This window comes from Apteryx rowi, unplaced genomic scaffold (assembly GCF_003343035.1).
Source record: "Apteryx rowi isolate R43461 unplaced genomic scaffold, aptRow1 scaffold_213, whole genome shotgun sequence".
In the NCBI taxonomy this organism is placed as follows: Eukaryota; Metazoa; Chordata; class Aves; order Apterygiformes; family Apterygidae; genus Apteryx; species Apteryx rowi.
The window spans coordinates 1233229-1252646 of record NW_020448453.1 but is presented as its reverse complement, the minus strand read 5'-3'; the positions used below and the strand labels follow the sequence as shown (position 1 = coordinate 1252646).

Genomic DNA, 19418 nt, shown 5'->3' with positions numbered 1-19418 from the left:
TTCCTTTTTTTTTTTAATAAACTTTCTCACCTTTTTTAGATAAAGTAAATTCAGCTAATGTCTTATTGGTATAACTTTTCCAGCTGTAGGCAAAAAAGACCTGCTTTGGCATAGATGTTACCACTCTGAAAAAGCAGAGACCTATAAACATGAAGAACATGGTTTCAGTTTTATTATTACAGGCTAAGGCACACTGTGTCCATTACCAACAGCCGGAAGATGAGAAAATGACTAAAAATGGCATTATTGTCTTTCTCATGAATGTTTAACTGGGAAAGTTTAGCAGGATGAAGACATTTGTGATAGAGACAGCTCAACAGGGATTTTTTCAGTTTGTGTCACGTAACTTTTTTTTTTTTTAATTTCTGTTAAGATGTCTCAGAGGTGAGCCGAATAGCTTGAGTCAATTGGAAAAAACAGTGCATATGAATTGTTTAAGATCCCCACTCTGCTATACAATGTGTGTGTCCGCATGTGTGTTGTATGCGTATGCCTACAAATTGTAAATACATTCATCTGAGAAATAATGCATTTGGTGCGTGTCACCTACTTCATTTCCCCCATGGTTTCCTGTCTTGTAGGGAGGTCAGCAGAGGTCTGCACAGCTACTGCAACCTTCTCCTTGCAGGAGGGAAGGGCAAGGTCACAGCTGGGCACATGAGCGCAGGCTGTTTAGGAGCTGGCAATTTCTTCTCGTCTCCCCAGCACTGCCTGGTGCAGTGCAGGCTCCACTGGGGCAGCTATGTTAGAGCCTGCTCTGTGGAGCAACTTCACTCTCAGCTGCCTACTGAGTGAGGATATTTCTACACGTCTCTTCCAGGTAGACATGTACTCATGCTGCCCATGTTCTGGGCTGACCAAAGTCACGTGGCTACAGTTAGCTTGAGCTAATCGCCCCTGCAGGTACGTTAGTTGCTGCTCAGTGCACTGATACAGTCATGTGCGTGCTGGTCTGGTGGGAGGGCAAGTAGGCCACATGGGGCAGTTCAGATGAAAGGCAGAAAATGCTCGGGTACACCTGCAAAATATCACAGAAGCTGTGTCTCAAGTCGGCTCCAGTTTCCGCACTTGAATGCCTTCTTTAGTGGTATTGTTTCAAGTGAAATCTAACCGTGATTGCGTGGCAGGGACCCATTGCTTTATTTGACTATCACGTGCTAAATGCATCTGCAGCACAGTATTTGATTTTAAAATGGCAACAGTATTTGCAGTGTTGCCATAATAGCTGCAGATCTCAGCTACTAACAAGACCTTACTGTGTCACTCATTTTACAAATATGGAGTAAAAGATACTCCTTGTCTCTTAGACTGTAAAGTTTAGGATGGAGAAATGTCTAAGTGTGGGACACAAGCACAGTGAAACTAAGTAACTTGCCTGAAGTCTTACTACCCAGTCAGTGAGAAAGCCACGGATAAAAAACATGTTTTCTGATCAGTGCTGTGCTCACTTGATCATTTCCTTTTTAAATAAAAACCCTAGTGTTTAAAGTGCTGTTTATAATTATCGTTCCAAGCAAAGTTGATAAGGTCAATGCACAACCACCTAAGACAGAACAAAGTTATATTCGAAGGCTCTGTAGTGCATACGCAGTGGAAGCATAGACAGGGGCGGTGAATTTTGGAGAATGGTGGTGCAATAAGCTGAGTTAACCTGTGAAGTGGGAAAAATATCAGACCTTCTTGTCTGAGCAAGTGTCAAGATGTGGGGGAGTACTGAAGCAGAGGCTGGAAAAGCACAGGGGAGAACATATGGATGTGTCTTCTGCTCTTGCATTCACAGCCCCCCTATASGGGGGAAGGTCACAGTGTTCTTAAACACAGTGAACATGCTGCAGCTGTAAAATAGACAATCAGAATAGTCCACTAAATACTGTATGTATAAATATAGAAATATGTATCTGTATATACAAACACAAAACTCTCACTTACGATAGAAAATGGACCAAAATTGGATTGAATTTTATTTCCTAATTTAGTTGAGGATATTTGAATCACGTTCAAGTTCCAAGAGAAAATGACTAAAAATATTGGATCTTGGATAAATACATCATTCCGATTTGTGAATAACTGATGGGACATGTTAGGGATCCTTTGGAAATTCTTCTCAGTTTTGACCTCAGCAACRGAACTTCCCGCTCAGTAGCAGTGGCCAGTCAGCTCCTGAATTTATTTATCATTTTCAGTGTAAACATGAACATTATATCAAATGCTCTCCTGAATATTGTAGTTTTATATAACTAGCTATTGAAAAGAATAGTCAAAGGAACAGTTGAAAGGATTTACTTGTAGAAGAGATCACGAATACCATATTTATCTGAATAAAATGATTTTGAAATTAAATTCMTTTTTTTTCATAGAGTTTCTAACAGTGCAACATTGGATTCAGTCTTCTCTTTCTGAAGTTTGTGGCATAACATACCCTGATTTCTATGTAAACAGGCAGACTCCTTAGGTCTCATTTTAGCAAAACATTTTTGTTCCAGCTTAACTAAAGGTGGGCTAAAGAGTTGTTGATCTCCAGCAGCCCAAGGTTAGAGTAAAAGCTTTGATGAATAAGGATTAACTGCTGAACAAGTGCAAGAAAATGATCTCTTACAAATTGTTGAAGCTAGTCATCTTTTCCAGAACTGACCCATGTGGACTAGACTTTGTGGTGTCAGTCCAGTTCTCTTTGTTCATATCACCAAAAACACCTCTGCTGTGGAGYGCTGGTCCCTCGTCTATCTGAACTTTGATTAAATGTGTGTGCTACAAGCAGCCAGAAATTGTCAGACTCAGAGGTATCTGTACGTTAGCCTCCTTACTTATGCTGACAAACAGCTATATAAGTCAAGGGGTGTCTGTATGCCATCTGTTTCCATTCAACCAGCGATGTGAGAAAGAGTTTGCTTTATTTCACTGCTTGGTTTCACTGCTTTGATCCCACTCCTTGTCTTCTACTGCTCCTTACTTTCTCTATTGTTTTTCTCTATTTACTTTTCACTATTAATCCTTCCTTACCCTTGATATGTCCCTCAAGACTCCTATTCTGTGAGTGGTGAGCACCGTCCCATGCATGAAACTTCTTTTGTAATCGGACTGATTCTGAGATCTCCTGACAGCACAGAAAGCCTACTTTCATCTGTGTCCTTGCAGAGCAACCTTAACATCTACTGGTGCATGTTTTATGCATTGTTTACTCTGGGGATTCACGTGTGCATGGGACAGTGCTGGCTGTGGATGAGACTGGCAGGGATCCTTCCTTGTGCATTTGAGGACCACCCTGTCATGATCAGGTGTACCATATATCATGTTCACCTGACAGTGTCCTGCCTCCTATGACTTCTGAGTACAGTGCTGGAGAATCTCAATCATTTCAAGCTTTCAAATCACAGAGATGGGAGACCCTTGATACTATTTTCAGTCTGGGGATGTCCTGTGATTGATCACTCTCCACTTCAAATTCCAAACGGAAATGTCTGCAGCTTTGCTCCTTCGCTCRTATGATTATTGGCTCTGTGTCATACACTTTTCTGATCCTGCAGAATGAAAAATTGCTCTCTGCTTTTCCTCCAGTTCTGCTGTTCGCTTGGCTATGTAAAAGGTAAAATAAGATGGGGTGTACATTATTCTACCTGGCTGAGTTTGATAACTCCTAAGGTTTATGAAGCCARACTAGTGAATATACCCACATCAGACCTGATGTTGCAGGAAAAGGACAGTTCCCAGGTAGATATTTCAGCCTTCTGCCTGTCACAGATGCAATTTTTGGTGGCTCTTACAATTGAAGAGGTCGTGCTCCTTTCTAGTAAGAAAGACAGAGTATGGAGAGCTCAGCCAGATTCACTAACCCAGTCAAAGGTTTTCTTACTGAGTATGACTAAATCTGTTCCCTCATTACCAGCCCTTAATACCATGAAATACTTTTTTGAATTGAAAAAATCAAGTTTACTGTCAGCTCAGATACAGTTCATATGCTGGCAATCTCTCCTCATTACTGCCAGTTTAGAGGTAAGATTGTGCCTTCCTGCTCCCCTGGAGGGTTTGTTGGTTCAAAGCCATTGCAGCAAATTATCCAAACAGGGAGTCTCTCTGCCCTTTATAACTGAATTTAATGTAAACCAGGAGACACATTTACATGTTTTCTTCCTCAGACCTCTTGCTTCCAGGACTGYAGCCTCTGGATGAAACAATGCACAGTCTTGATATTAAAAGTCAAGTTTTATACTCAGAAGACCATGCCATTCAGACATTCTCAGCCTCTTGCAGACAAGTCAAAGGCCACCTACAAAACTTGACAATTGGCTGTGTGTTAAGACACGTCGTAAATCTGCTGAGGTGAAGCCCTCTTTTTTGAGCACAGAACAATCTGTCAAAGCTCAGTCCATGCAGGAAGTATCACTTAAGACTGTCTTCAGCTTTGATATTTGCAGGACATAAAGGATTTCCACTTGCATCTAGTTCATGAAACACTGCACCATAACTGAGACATCCAGGAATGATGCTGGATTTGGCAGGAAGGTGGTGAAAATTGCTGCTTGAAAAAAGGACTTTGCGACTGACCTCTAGGTGTAAGGTAATGCTTGGAACCATTGAAAGTTAGACATAATTTACAAGGGGAGATGGAGGGAAAAAAAAATAAAAAAGAAAGATCATTTACCATTAACCACTGGTTTGTTGTGTCTGGCCTGCCTGTCTCTTGGCTTCTCAATTTCTTTTTGCCTCTTTTTCTCAGTTCATTATATCTCATTGGAGTTGAGAGGAACTGGGAGCCAAAGGTGCCCACCAGTTTGTATGCATGCCCATGTGTTGATTTAGGGTAAGGAGGCAGAGCCTAAATATATGTTATGGAAACTTTAGGGCAAAAATATCTCAAGCTTTAGCTGGAGGGGACACCTAAAGTCAGAATGTGTAGATGGAAAACACCTCTTCCATGTATTCTGGTTGCTTTGTATTGGTGCTCACTGACATCTGAATTAACTACCTCAGCAGGATGACCACCAACTAAATCATTTTTCAGGTGGAATTTTATTTGTCTCAAACGCTGGGACATCCTGGAGAATGCACCTTCTCACTGCAAGCTCTGTGACTGCATAGAGGAGCCCTGACTACCAGACCATCACTTTTGATATTGCTATTACAATTCGCATCCAGGTAAGAAAGTCATAATCAAACTGAATAAAACATAGATCTCCCTCACTRTCTACGACTCAGAACTTTAGCTGAGTCCTCTCAAATGCACAAATGGCTGATTATGGTTGTACTCTGGGAATGTTATTCCTCTTTAAAAACGTTTTCCTTGAAATACATGACAATATAGAAGAGGAGCACACRAAATACTTGAATACCTAGGAAACCAACTTAGTTCTGTTTGACAAATCCTCCCTACCAAGCTAAATCAACCAATTAGTCATGCTAATGCTTGATAATGCTATTACTGTTAGAAGAACAATGTCATTTGGCTTTATTTCCAAATTCCAACAACAACAAAAAAAGCCATGTATTGATCCTGTATTGCAAATTAACGATGTTTCTGTGCTACTGAAACTTAAAAAGTGCATGATTGGTTACACTTTCCTAGTATCTGCTGATGCAATGACTCTGTAGTATTCCCACACCTTCAAGTAAAATTTCATGATATGGATCCCAGCAGAGACCATTAAATCAAATGTGGTATAGACATGACTAGTTCTCTGAGAAAAATATAAGAGGCCTAAAGAAGTGCTAGTTGTTCATGTAAACTGAACCTATTAATTGTACCAGAGTCCACCTCTTCTTTGCGCTCAATTATGAGTCCATTTTGAAAGGGCAGTTCGTCTTTAATGGGTTAACTGACGCCACGTTAATAGAGGAGCTATAATATGACAAACAAATATAGTTTAATGCACCCTGCTTTGAATGCAGAGTTCATATGTATTCCAGACAAAAGGCCAAACAAATTTACAACACTTCATGCATTTCTATAGCGGAACATTTTTTACTGAAGGATATGTAAATCCTGCACTAATCAGAGGTTCTGGAATTCCAAATGCCACTAAAGGTTATGACCTGAAGCCCTGTTAATAGATGACTGAGGGCGTAGACTAAGTAGTTCTGAATGACAGCAACCACAGGGTGTTTTGCATGAAAAGTAACCTCTAATAAATGACCTCTGCTTTTTTCCTTTCAAAGCTATGACAGTAATGAATATGAAAGGGGGAGCTTTGTACACACCAAGTGTTATTTACACCTAAACACTGCGAGAGTGTGGATGGTATGTGAGAGTTTCAGTTCAGCAGAAGAAAGGGTGTTTTCAGTGCCTTAGCAAACACTACTCTGCTTCTGCTGACTTCATTAATAAACCTTTTCCTAAACAGGGCTACCACACAACAAGGTAGTGTTATGAAAGGAAACATTTCCTCCTTCATTATATAGGTGTGTGTATAAATATCTGTGTATGTGTATGTATGTATATATGTTTACTGGATGGGTTACAGGCTTTATATGAAATCTCTTGGACTGCTGATAGAAGTATTCAAATTTCAGCTGTTTTGTGACCTTTAGTTAGGCAGAACACTGTGTCTTTGGTGGTATGAACAAAACAAGGATGTTTTTAATGGCAGAGAGTGTCTCCTAGTAGATGATATTACACTTGGGCTTGTTGCAGGAAAACAGCTCTGAGATTTTTCTCAAATGTGAGCAGAACCAGAGCTCTGAAAAAATGTATTTCCTTTGAAAGATGCTAATCAGTCTGAAATTTTTTGTATCATAGTGGAGATACTGGGGGTGGGGAATAGAACAAATACGAGCAGACCACCTTGTCTGTGCTCCTACCAGCTCAGGACTATTCCCAGCTGCATGCATTGCTTTGCCTCAGCCACTCTTGCTGTAAATGATTTGTAATGTGTCTTTCATTGCTTCTGCTGGGCCACCTTCCCATCCTGGTTTCAGTGTGTAAGGGCAGAGCAGGATGGGGGAAGAGAGGCAGGCAGAAGTGTGCTAGCTCCTCTATGCCATTAGGAACTGAGCTATGCAGGTGCCCTGACCTGCAGGAGAAATTGTGCAGGGGCGCTGTCACGACAGACGAAACCAGTTGTATGGGAGACACCTAACTCCATGAATTACAACCGTATCAGAGATGGCTGAGTTAGCGCACTGAGGCACAAGCTGTTCATTTCAGACACGGGGTGCGGACGTCCCAGACTAAGACCCAAAACACTACAGTCAGGTCAGGCAGTGTTGCATGTGCAGCAATTAGCCCTCCGCCTCGCTGGGCCAGCAYGGCACTGGCGCTTCCAGCTGGGGAGCTTGTTTGCTTAAATCCCATCTCAGGCATTTCTTGACAGTGCTGCCCAACATGGTAAAGCCATACCAAGGGCCCAGCATCTTAACGATACTTAGGTGCCTACTTAATACAGACACACCTCTAATTCCCATTGCCAAAAAGCTTCGTCCTGTACAGTGTCACCCCTACCACTGCGCACAGACTGCCCCAAGACATGCCATGTATGGCAGCAGAGTGGCTCTGACAGTCTGCTTGCCTCTGAACCCCTTTAGCTTCCCTGTATGAAGCCTATTTATTTGGGATTTGAGCATGTGAGCATGCAGCGTTTGGCCTAGTAAGAGATTTTTCTATAGTCTAATGCACTTCATAGTCCAGGAATTTTTTGCCTGATGTTCAGCACTATTTTTTTTTCTTTGCTTCATATTATCCAATTATTTTTTCATTAGTTAATTTTTATATGGCTGTTTTATTTGTAGACAGTAGCTACGTTTGTTCAGGTATGGCTACCATTTTCTTAGGTGGCAATTTTGCCTGAGTAAGGAGGCCAAAACAGGGCTCTAAAATGCACTCCTCATAAAAAATTAAAGAGCTGTTCTTTATTTACATATTTACACAACACTCAATCTATCGTGTAAAGTTTTCTCTGCCTTAAAACCAACTCTCCAGGGTGTACTCTGTGCCTGGGGAAACTGGATGGCTCAGAGAAATGATAAAGAGATATCTGTCCATCCAACTATCTATCATTTTTTATGCCATACTCATTACCATGGTCTCTGAGTCCCTATTACATACATGGAGCCTTTCCCATTTCAGAGCTGGTCAGCAGAGACAGCAAAGCTGTCATCATTTTTTGAAGAGCATGAGACTGTGGAAGGGCCAGTTGCTTAGTTTGTTTCGGACATTTGACAATAGCCAGTTTGAAGAGAAGAAAATTCTCTTTTTTTAGCTGCCTGGAAAGTCTGGTTTGTCTTCTAGAAGATGTAGTTCAAATGGACTATGTGCAGAGAAATAGCCTTAGGTATCAACATTGCTGCTCCCACATTCACTTCATGTCACCATGAGAGAGAGGCTACCTCTTCCCTCCCTCCTTGACAGCTGTTTACCAGGAGGGGAACTTTAACTCTGAAAAAGCATCAGAAGAACTGGCAACTTTAACTTGGATAGACTGTCCAAGGGACTCTTCAAATTAACAGAAATAGCTGCATTTCTCTTTCTCATGTATGTAACTGTTTGGCCACTTTCAGGCCATGTCACCACACATTTGTCTCATTCCTACCCTGGGGTCTACCTGTTTCTTTGCAGAATTCACTTACTGTCTTTTGACTTGTGCTTCAATTTCAAGCTCTTGAGGATGGCAGTTTTTTATTAGGTTGAATTCAGAGCCGGACACAGTGGGGGCTTGATCCTTGACAAGGACCTGTAGGCACTCAGCAGACAGATATTGGTTAACACTGATCATTACTAAGAATAAAGTACCATCAGCACTGCACAGCTCGCTCCAAGGCTGACTCTATTAYGGCTGCTATTTCCAGTGATCGTAGCAGCACTATTAGCCATCTTGTTGCCCATTTGTTTTCATCTTTTTTCTGCTGTGTTAGTCCAGGATGTTTCAAATCCATCTTAGTTTGCCTACCAGCTCTGAGGGGCAGCTTGCAAGACGTACTGCGGTAGCCAGGAGACCCCCACGCTCCCAGGCAGGCTGTCACTGGACAAAGCAGCATGGTAACGCTGCAGTGGGGGCTCCAGGCTCGGTAGGATGGATGGATATTTCAAACAAACAGCATCTTGTCCTTCCCCCATTCTTGTGTCATGGAGTGGCTTGGGGATGGATAACTTTGTTCCTCTTTTTATTGGTAAAGGGCAGCGAGTCTGCCCCAAATCACAAGTCGGAGAACAAGTACAGAACCTAAACCCTCTGACTTGCCACTTGACTACCGCAAGCATCCCTCTTTGCTCATCCCATCTCAGGCACACTATAGCCTACTCCTAGCTTTAATACAGAAGAGAGGAGCAGGCTTCATCAGTCAGTCAGCAGGAATGGTAGCTGGCGTTCAGTTCATGAAGTATATCCAAGACTAAAAGAGGAGAAAGATTGTATTTTTGAAATACATGTAGGGGAAAAAATTATAAATGGCAAATGAAGGGCTGGAACCTCACTCACTCCAGACTCTGACAGGGCCCAGCGCATCGTCTGTATCTAAAATTGGAAGGTTTTGATTCAGGCTTTCCTGTTCTTCACTTACAGAAATCTGGCACCACTGCAGGCCAGCTGAGTAGAGCCAGGAGGGGTTTTATGGACAAAGCTCAGAACGGGCTGATTAGTTCAACCAGAAATGCTTCATGGAAATGTTCAAGTCTGACAGACTTGAAGGACAGGTTTCTGGTGGAAGTCTGCCCTTTTTTCCTGGTCAGCTGTTGGGACTCCTGGGCTTCTAGTAGCCACAGTTTTGGGACTTCTTTAAAGCTGGAGTCCTTTACAGCCTTGGATCTTATTTTAGGACTGAGCCACACTGATGCCTTAAGAAGAGATCATGTGATCTAGATCAGTCCTTTGAACTAAATATTGTATTTTGTTCCTTTTTATTCTCTCTTCCTTTTCTATGGTCATCTTAGGCATTCAACAAAAAGTAATTTTCTAATAATGTGCAACAGAAATCCACTTGCTTTTTAAAGATTACAGACCAGATTTTCAGCTCTTTCCAACCAGCCTAACTCAATTGATACTTTGATTTATGTCAGCTTCAGTAAGAAATTGGACCATTTAAACTTTAACTTCCTCTCCTAGGAACAATCCTTTTGTTTCTGTAATCTTCAGATGAAGAATGAAACTCAATCTGTTCAGCCTGGCCATGGCTTGACTGCAGGACCCTGACAGCAGCAGTCTTGCAATGGTGTGGTAAAGAGACGATTAAAAGTTTTACTATCTATTTTATCCTCTTCGTTTGTACAATAAAGAGATTGTCATTGTTTTAGGATTATTTTACTTGTGTCTATTTGTTCTGTTTCATTGTCTTTACAAGTCTCACTTCCATTTCGTGCTACTTGGGTTCTGCCCTTTTCAACTCCTCAAGGCTGAATGGGGAAGGAAGGACAGACTGGCCAACGAACTGTGCGGGGAGAGAGTGTGAAAACTGAGCTTTAATGCCAATCTCTTCTTGCACCTAGGAGGAGTCAAAACATCCCTCATTTTCTTTTCCATCTTTACAGTGCCTTTACTTCKCACAGGTACATTAGACCACAATTTCTTCTCACATGCATGCATCTTTCCTGTGATGCCCACAGACTGAAATCAGTGCAAGAAACCGATGCAAACGCCACCCTAGGATGTGAATATGTTTGAAGATAATCTGTGTTTTTACATTGGCATTGTGGTGACAAGCACTTTCAATGATTCTTCACCACTGTTGCATGACAGTAACTTTCAAATTTTCTGTGAGGCAGGTTACAGAGCCTCTCTGTTACAGGTACACTGTAACCTGTGAGGTAGGTTACAGTACCTCTCATCTGTGGGCAAGTACAGTGAAGCAGAGATGTTGTGTCTGTGCATGGTTACAAGGGGATTTAATAGCATGGCTGGGTAACTTGTAGATTATTTAGTTACTTACATTATCAAGCTGCCCAAATAACCCAAATAACCATCCCTCACTGATGGCTTGTGTATATTTTCATATTCCTAGAAATCCAGCCAAAGGTACAGTCAACATTTTGAGATATAGGTGGGGAAAGCAGGAGTGAAGTGTTTTTGTATCAAGCATTCAGAGTTTGAGGAAAGGAAAGAAAGAAAGGGTGGAAATGGAGATAATGGGAGGAGAGAAGGCAGGAGAAGGGAAGGCAAAAGAAAAAATGGGGTGGTTAAAGGAACGGAGATCGTGAGAACATGGGAAAGACAGGGGAGGAGGGGGAATTGTGTTGGAGGAAGGAAGCCAAAGAACTTTTGGGAAGCATGGGGAGGAAAGTGATTAAAACACACAAAAAAAGAATGATTAATCATCCAATGTAACAAGTGAAAGGAGAGGAAAGGGTGGAATGGAGTATGAATTAGGGAGTAAATAGATGCAAATTACTTCAGGTAGCAAAATTCTGGCCTTGCCAAGGCATCCTGTCTGTGTCCCTTTGCTACAGTTTTCCTTCTGACATTTCATATCATTCTCCCTTTTGGCTCCTGCGTAGTATCTGTATGTAGCTGTAGTCATGGATTTATTCAGTATTAAAAATTCACCCAGAGCTGAATGAAGTAAAGTCCTGTCCTATGTCTAGGACTAGGAATCAGTAGTTTACATGTTTCTACTGCTGTTCTCTGTCTATGACACCCAAGATGGCCTTGGAAAGGCRCCTGATTGATTTTGAAAAGATTTTTTAGACTCTTAGACATTCAAGTAGATAACACTTTAAAGGGCAGCTTTGGAGGTGTTTTAATCTGCTTTGGTAGTTTTGAAAATCTCAGTAAGTATATATTTAGACATCTTTGGGTGCCTAAATTATTTTTAAGTTCTGGATATTGTAGCCTTAAGTTTTTCATCAGAAAAAATAGGGATAATCATGTTTGCACTTATAGGCTTTTCTTTAATACAGACAAGAAAAGTTCTTGAAACACTCAGTCTGGGGATAGAGAGAGGATGGTATGTTTTCCAGGTGTCATGTAAGTTCAGAAGTCTTGCAATTTAAATACATGGCTAAATACTGACAATCTGTTCTGGGAATATTCATTCCAATTTATTAAAGAATTAAGGTCCAGCTGTGCTTACTTTCCACAATCATTTGCTTTTGGGACATTTTTTCATTTGCTTTTCCAGCAGTTTTTGCAGCAGAAACATTGTTTTAAATGTCACAGTTGTCAAATCAATGAACTAAAACAGTATCACATGGTTTAATTTAAACAAGTAACGCACTTGGAATTTCAGATTTGAAATAACAGGCTTCCTGATCTGTTCACTGTCCCTCAGCAGTCCAAAAGAGAGAAATTAGAGTAAGGTTAGGCTATGCCCTATACCATAGGGCTGCCCAGAAGAATGAGGGGAAAAGAAGGGCATTTGCTTATGTGCTTAACCTGGAAGTACCTATATGCAGTTCAAGTTCAAATCCCAGACAAAAATGTGCTAATATACAGAAATATAAATGTGTGTGTGTGTGTGTGTGTGTGTATTTTAATTTTGACTTAGAAGGATTTACCCAAAGCCCGTACAAGTTTCAATGGACTTGGATTAGAGTTTAATCAAGTCCTTATTACCACCTGCTGAATCAACAGCAAAATCTCTCATCTCTGGCTAATGCCAAGAAGCGTAAGGTGTTTTGCTTTAAGCTGACAGTCCAATACCACTATAAAAAGGCCATTTATCTTACATACAGTTTCCTAATTTCTAATATTTCCTAATATCTCAAGGTGGACATCCATAAACTGAGGCATCCATAACCACTGTCTACATCTGCAGTCTAGTTACCCAGAGTGGACCTATGGGTGAGGGTCTTGGAGCACTCCTTCTTTCTCCAATTCTTCCCCCAACCCAGTGGATTGCTGTTTCTTCTCCCCTCACTTAATCCTGTTCTTCACAAACTCCTCAGAGAACAATAGTTTTAAGAGTGCTTTGGATTAAGGTGATAATGAGGAAGACATTCTAAAGATTATTAAAAAGGTTTAGAAATTGTAAGATTTGGGTTCATTTTACTTATCTCTTGGCATCTTAGGCTTCTGAGTTCACAGTCTCAAACTTTAGCTTGTAGTCATTACAATTAGAAATTTATATAAGAAAAATTACATGACTCCCAGATGTCATAGCAGAATTTTGCAAGTGGAGTTTAAGAAAAGTTGGCAACACAGTATGAGCATTGATTTATTAGGAAATGTTTGTGAAAGACACTTCTTTCACTAGGGAATATTTGGATTAAATATTTAACTGATTTTTTTTGTATACTGTAATAAGCATTTGCACTGCAATCACAAACTTTGACTCACACTAGCCACAGCTCACATTCATCCACTGAAGTGTGAAGTCTGTATCCCATGGTGCAGAAGAAATGAATATGGCCAAACCCTTTCCTAAGCCTTCATCATATCAAACTGATGTATTATTACTTTACAAAATTTTCCAACTCTTGTATCCTGCTTGCCCTACTGTAGTTACTTATTTATCATCATCAGTCCCTTAGCAGGAATGGTGTATGTTTGGGTTAGCATAGCGCTACTGAAGGAAGTCTACTCGTAGCAGAAATTATGCGGTATATTGAATTATGTCATGACTTTGTTATGCTAATAAAGTCCGGTTGAACAGGGGCCTGAGAGTTCACCCAACCCAAAGAAAAACTGGTGAAACTACTGAAAAGTGATTTTGATACATGATACGGTGATAAGGCAGTCTTCTGATTTTTGTGGTAACAGACTGCTGAAGTTTGGCCATCAACACAGGGAAAATACCCTTTGTTTACATCACATTTAAATTCTGGCTTAAATCTATATGCTCAGAATCATGCCTAATTGACAATACAGTCAGACCTGACTGTTCCTGTTTCTCTCTGCTTTTGCAGTTTGAATATGCTTTTGATTTATAAAAACATTTTTGCAAACTCTTCTTTTTTAAGCAAGCAGTGCAATTAAGGTTTGAAAAGTGGCTAATGCTCAATTAACTTTATTATATATATTTGCTGGCTTTGGAGAATGGATCATTTTTCCAAAATGTGAACTATTATGACTATGTGTTTGTGCATTAGCCTGTCTGAAGGTAAAAGTCTTGAAAGGATTTTAGAGTTCCTAAATACGTGTCTATGGATTAAATCATAGCACATCTGAAAGGATCATAATACGCCTATTATAAATTATTTAGTTTCAAAGAAACTATTATAGTTAGCAGGTAAATATGCACCAGTACCTTAGGGAATAAGAGAAATTAAGCCATGAAAGACCTTGAAGGTCTGAGTAAAATTCAAAACACCAAGAAAAGAAGGCTGGAAATTTGTTCTGATACCATTTTTATGTTGCCCCATGTTCCCCTAACATGCCAAGGTTTCCAAAGTGCATGTGATTTAACTTGGTGCAATGTAGGTGCTTTCTTTAATTTGGGCTTATGATGGCATGTTTTAAAGACAAAATGTCAGCTAGGTTGGATTTTCAGCTATGAACACATGGGTTATGGTTTTAAGTCAGAACTAACACTGTCACTCTAACAAAGAACTATTTTCTTTCTGTTGACCTGCTTAATTACATGAAACCAAAAGCTCAGATGAGTGTGAAGAACTGGTGAAAGTTTTCTCAGTCACAGAACTAGAACTGTCTTTATATTCTGTTGAATTCCGGGCTGTATCTGCTCACAAAGTGATTGCTGCGGTCAAGAATACTGCTTTTATTTGTGCCTCGCAAGATGTGGTGTATAACTTTTCCTTCCTGAGATGGCACAATTGCTCAGGTTGTTGACACTTTTGGCATAACATGGTATTTGAATTTGTGAAGGAAGATGAAATCAGCTTCCTTTAGGGAATCAGGGTATTAATTAATTAATTAATTAATCAGGGTATTTAGCTGCATGTTGGTAGTTCTGTGGTCTGAACTGGCATCCAGTGAGTTTCCATTTAGATACAGTATGCTGGCTTTAACCAATGCAAATCTAAATACTTGGGGGTCTTATTTATATGCAGATGTCCATGGTGTACACTCATGGTCAAGAGCAGAGGTGCCACAGCTGAGGTTCCTTCCACAGGAATGGAAGAAAACTCCTGCCTTGCCAAGCTCCTGGAAGGGTCCTCGCTCTATAGCATTTTCCATACTTTGGTTTACTAACTCTGACTTCACTAGTGTCTTAAAATTCTCTTCTCCCCCTGTTAGTATTCAGCCTGCATCATGCCTTAGATGTTTTGTAGGTAATTTTAAAAAATGTGTTGCATGCGTTTAACGTGTAATTTTTGAAGTTGAGAGATAGGCAGCCCTCTCACTTGATGGGCATCTGGACTTCTTTGCAATGAGACTGAAACACCAAAAGCCATTTAGTGTTGCAGCTGCATTGGGATAACTTCGGACATTATCAGTTGGCTGTTTTGAGGCAAAGATAGTGGTAGAGAGCAAATATCTCATCAAGGAGTTCCTCTACCACAAGTCTGTCAAGAGGGAGCTGATTTCACCATTCAGACTCTGAAAACTCACCTGCACAGTGAGATTGTTTTAAGCCTAGAATAGAAACTCAGCCAGGCTATGAGTGAGGAGGAGGAGAACAGTCACTGAAATGAAAGCGTTGCTCCATCCCTCTGAAGGCACTGACCTACAGGCCCTGGACTGATTCCTCTGAGACCTTTCCAGTGAGCTGGATATACCACTTTTGTAAGCCCTGTATGCAGGAACATGTTCAGTAGCTCTTCTTCCCATTCTAGGCATCAAAGCACAGAATAAAATGAGGGAGGTGAGGTACTGGTACCATAGTAACACTGTGATTTTGTGTGCAATATCAAAACTATTGGGTGCTGATAATACCTCGATATCTGGAGCTCACCAGTCCCTTTCCAAAGAACTGGGACAGTTCTGTCTCTCTGAACTTTCTGCTTCAGCAGAAAGGAGAAAAGGAGTGGGTAATATTCCTGTCTTCTCCCAGTTGGCAATGCTCCTCTTTCTACCTAGGTGCAACCAGCTCAGGGAGTCAGTGGGTTCAGGAAGGAAACAGAGAGAGGTCACAGCACCACCCAGGCCACCAGCACCACCTCATCCTTCTTCCAGCAGAAGTGAGATCCTCCTGGAAGAATCTCATCCCATGTGAGTCCACCTGTGTGAGTCACTGGAGCTCTGCAAAACACTGCACAGAACAGACTGCTGGACTTCTGATGCATCCACAGCGCAAAATCAATGGGCTCCTTTTGGGTGTTGACACTTCTTCTTTCATATCATGGCAGAAACTGGGGGGATTTGCTGCTGTGTCAGTCAATAGAGCTGTTGCCAGTCAGGAAAGCAGTTTAACTTCAGGTAAAGGGATAGTGTAAGTTGTAATATTGACTTATTTAATTATAATGTTATATTATATTGCATTATATTATATTATGACCAACAGACACAATGCAATGCACAGTATATATAGCCTTAAATGAAAAAATTGGTGCATCTCCAGTGGCTATTTCCAGAGTGCAGAGCTAGAGCTATGGCACAGGGCAGTGTGCACCAATTTTCAGACATTACAGGTAAATGTGCATTTAACACATATATAACAAGAGTATTTTGACAGTCTCAACAAATAAGTTGTGCTTAGCACAAACACTTCTATTCCCATCTTGGGCATTCAAAATATCTTTGTGTTATGCTTGTTTTCTTTGGTATGCTGGAGGTAAGCTGATAACTACAGCGTTATCATTTTATGTTAAATTATATATGTGTAGAGTTGATATAATCATTAATTTTTAAGACACATGATTATGAAGTATTGTAACATAAAAGCATGAAAAGAGTTATCTAAATCAAACCTATGAGGGAAGTTTGAGAATCTTCTTACTTGATTTACATTGCAGGAGGAGTGAACCAAATTTCAGGTGAAACTCAACTACCTCAGTAGGAAAGGAGCTCCTTTTCTCAGGGTAATTGAAATAAAGCTGTAGTTGTGTTATTCCTGGCACCAAATAGTCCTCTCTTTAAACAGAACAGCAAGGAGAAGAAAGGTGCAATGGTTCCTAGTAAGCTTAGGAATGCTTTCTTTTCTGTGTAACTGTTGATTTAAGCTCTCGTTCAAGATATTGCCTTAGACTGAGGGATGAGCCAGGAAGAAAGTCATGTTTCTTAAGAAGATACTTTAATAGTTGCTTTACACAGAAAAGATGAGATTGCTTCCACATTATATACCTAGACATTGTATCTTAAGTCAAGAGCTCTGTTCTGAAAGGCCATACCTATAAATACTCTTCATTATTTTTCTATTTTGTGACCTTTTTTCCAATTTTGTGATCATTCATCTGAATATATATTTTGCGGAAATGAAATTGACTTCGTTTCTGTCCTTAAATCTTGTCTAGCAATAGAGAGGTGATAGATCTGATGGACACCGGGTGCTTTGTTTGAACTGTTCACAGCAGTGGGTAGAAAATCTTCTGGTGTCCACTGCTTGAGATGAGTTTTGGATTGCCAGGAAGCGGATTTGCTCTTTCCACCAAGCTGCTAAGGTCAGTTCAAGGGTTAATGGCAACAGGTTATGAGCTAGGGGAGAATTTTCCATCACAGGCAAAATCTGTGTAACTGTCTTTGAACATGAACAGAGAAGTACAGCAAACACCACTGTAACTCTGCTGACTACAGAGAGTGCATTTGTTCTARTGCAAATACTACTTGATTTTCAGTGACCTTCCACCCTTATTCTTTGCAACTGGGTACCAAGGATATGTGTAGGAGGCCACAGTCTTCTCATTTAACATCCAGTTGAGCATCTGTACCTAACAATCAAAGGTATAAGGCAAAAAAAGTTAGATACATGGCTGGGATTCAGTTGCCTAAGCATACATTTCTAGTGCCAGTTTAGATATCCTTGACTATCCCACCTGGCAACCAGCTACTGTGGAAAGATGGGGTCTTCTGCAGCTCATATGTCATATCTTCAAGGTCATATGGATTTCCTGGAAATCCTACAGCATCCAAAATGGTGCTAGGAACCTATGTTTAGGAACCTGAAATGTTTCTATGGTGTTTAGCAGGGTGACTAAACCTGAGACTCACCATTATGCATGAAATGTTCATATACTTCAAATTTAACATATCCTTAAGAGCATGAAGGAGAATGYGTAGAGCCTGCTTTTCTGCCTGTGAGAGCAGCTATATTACAGAGCTATGTTACATTTAAAAAAAATGTTTTTGTTTATTTAATATCTTTGGAGAGAGCAGGTGGCAGTACTGGAACAGCTTCAAAAGCAGAAGGTCCATTAGTAGAGGTCATGACTGCAGCCAGCCCTTTCCATTGCTGGGCCTTGTCTATTGGCAGATCATAGTGTATGGGTTTTTGCGGGGGGCCGGTGGGGGGAGGGAAGGGAAGGACTGTTTTTTCCTCACCACCTCAGCTCACAGGGGCTTCTTGAAGGCTCAGTTCTGAGAGCAATTACCACTGCTTTGGCCTTTCTGGCACATGGATGTGCTGTCAGAAAAAGCCTGGATTTTGCATTCTTGTGCATGTTCCTGAAAGACTAAAACCATGAGTGAAGACACTCTATCTGAAAGACTTGGGGAAGCACCAAAATAAACAGAAATAATTGAAGACAGACTTGTAAAGGCCAAAACCACATGCATTGTAATTCTGTTGGCCCAATAAATGATATCTCATCATCACCTACTCTGTCTAAATAAAGCCATCTCCCCGTGAGCATATCTGACCCAGAAACTGCACAGACACAGAACAGAATGCACTGCATTATTCTCCTTCAGCTTTTTTAAACAGCTTATTTCAAAAATAGGTTTCTACAAGGAATTAGAAAGTTAGGGAGGTGAACTTCTTCCCCTCTTCCCAAATTCCCCATCTCACTGTCCTGCTGACAAAAGGGAAAATACATGTTCCTGCAAACCCTTCTCCCAGCTCTCCTGCCCTGCGCACAGCTTCCAAAAATGGAGCGTAGCGGCAAACATCTCTCGCAGCTAAACTGAAAGTTATTTTAAGGCACATCCCTTTATCCAACATTAACTTAACGGATGCCGCAGCGATTCAAAGAAAACAAGCGGCTCCCAGTTCCAGCGCTTTTGGAGGGCGGCGCTGGCAGCCTCGGCGGCTGGTGGCGGCGGCGGCGGCGGCGCTGCTGTCCCCGCTTCGGCCACAAGATGTCGCCCGCGCTGCTCGGGTGCGCACGGCGGCGCCGGGGCGCCCGCGGCCCCTTCCCCCTCCTCCCCCTTCAGTTTTCACATGGCCCTGAAATAATGATAATGAATAATGAAGATAAAAAAGAAAAAAAACACAACAACCTCCCCCTTTTATTCTATTTTTCATTCTATTTTTCCCCCTTTTCTCCCACTCTATTTAACTCCCTGCTGGGGCTTTGGGGCTGGCTGTGTTTCTTCTTCAAGGTAAAATGAGGGATAAGGGGGCAGTGAACCAGGCTTTGGCGCTTGCAGGACAGTCGCGAGGGTGAGAAGGCTCCTTATCTTGTGGGCTAGTTAATAAAGTTTATTCATAACCTTAATCTCAGTTTATTAACTTTAGGTATAACAAGTTGTGCAGTAATTGCGGTTGTTAAGGGAGCACTGCGCATT

At 41.1% G+C, this 19418-nt stretch overlaps 1 long non-coding RNA gene across 2 annotated transcripts; it reads left to right on the top strand.

Annotated features, from left to right (window-relative positions):
- The first annotated feature begins 2041 nt into the window (after window positions 1-2041).
- On the top strand, window positions 2042-17133 carry LOC112965390. Of its 2 annotated transcripts, none has more exons than XR_003253278.1 (3): window positions 2042-4555; window positions 5000-5133; window positions 15837-17133. It is a non-coding gene; the product is annotated as an uncharacterized LOC112965390 (long non-coding RNA). The 2 variants fall into 2 exon arrangements; XR_003253279.1 differs by lacking the exon at window positions 15837-17133 and adding an exon at window positions 10029-10086.
- The last annotated feature ends 2285 nt before the right edge of the window (window positions 17134-19418 follow it).